The following is a 1379-nucleotide window of genomic DNA, read 5'->3' as shown; positions in this document are numbered from 1 at the left end:
TTGTATATCTGTTCTGAGTTCAAATCCTATTGTGATCGACTTGAGTAGTAGACTTAATCTGTTGCCTGGCTTAACCTCAGCATTTGGCATCTTCAATGCCTTTAGCTGAGTTCTTCTCTGCTGCAATCATTTGAGCCAAGTCTCCAGTTTGAAGAATCTATTATTTCTCCCTTTCACCAGTTTTGAAGGCTCTGTAAATAGTTATGGGTATTACATTCCTTTCTGATTAAAAAAAATTCTTGAAATGTTTTAACCTTAAAATCATTGTCGTTGTCATCACTATCATCATCATCATCATCATCATCAACAACAACGTCATTGTCATAGCTTTTGTCAGTGGTGGTGGCGACAGCGGCGGTGACGGTGGCGGCAGCGGCAGCAGCATTGGCGGTGGAGGTGTCGTCGTCATCGTCATCATCAGCATCATCATCATTGTCATCGTTGTCGTCGTCATCATTGTCATCATCATCATCATCATCAACATTGTTATCATCATCGTTGTCATCATTGTCGTCGTCATCATTGTCATCATCATCGTCATCATCATCATCATCATCATCATCAACATTGTCATCATCATCATTGTCATCGTCGTTATCATTGTCATCATCATCTCATCACCATCATCATTGTCATTGCCATTGTCATCATCATCATCAACAACATCGTCATAGTCATCGTCGTCATCCTTGTCGTCATCATCATCATCCTCATCATTGACATTGATGTCATCATCATCATCGTCGTCATCGTTGTCATCCTCATCATCACTTAATATCTGTTTCCCATACTGACATGGGTTGGGCTGTTTCATAGGATTCAGTGTGCTTCAGAGCAGTGTTAAGCTCCAGGGTCAGCTTCGGCATGGTTTCTATGGCTGGTTTCTATGCCATGGTTTCTATGCCCTTCCTAATGAAAGTTTTTGATATATTTCTTTCGTTTTTGTATTTGATTTGCAAGATTCTAGATGTGAACTCATGCATTGAAACACACTTAGTTGTATCTTGGGAGGGTCATCATGCCAATATTAAACACCTGCACCAGTGCTGTTTCACTTCTCTTATTATTATTAGTCAAGTTGTTGTTATTGGTGAAGTCATGAATGGCAATGAAAAACCTTTGACAAACCCAGTTGATTGAGTAATTAGTTTGCTAATTAACTAGAAATAATATAAGAAGTGAAATAGAACCAATGCATGTATGTGTTTATTCTTGGCATAAAGACCCTCCCAAATTGCAGCAGAATATTCTCTGTCTTTTCTTAATAGTTGAGCTGTAAATTTTTAACAACAAAACTATAGCAATAAATTATAACTTCAAGAAATTTACTGAAATAGAAACACCGTTTGAAGAAATCAATATTATTTTTTATAAACCAT

This window comes from Octopus sinensis, linkage group LG10, assembly GCF_006345805.1.
Source record: "Octopus sinensis linkage group LG10, ASM634580v1, whole genome shotgun sequence".
In the NCBI taxonomy this organism is placed as follows: Eukaryota; Metazoa; Mollusca; class Cephalopoda; order Octopoda; family Octopodidae; genus Octopus; species Octopus sinensis.
The sequence above is the reverse complement of the archived record's forward strand: the minus strand, read 5'-3'. Positions refer to the sequence as shown.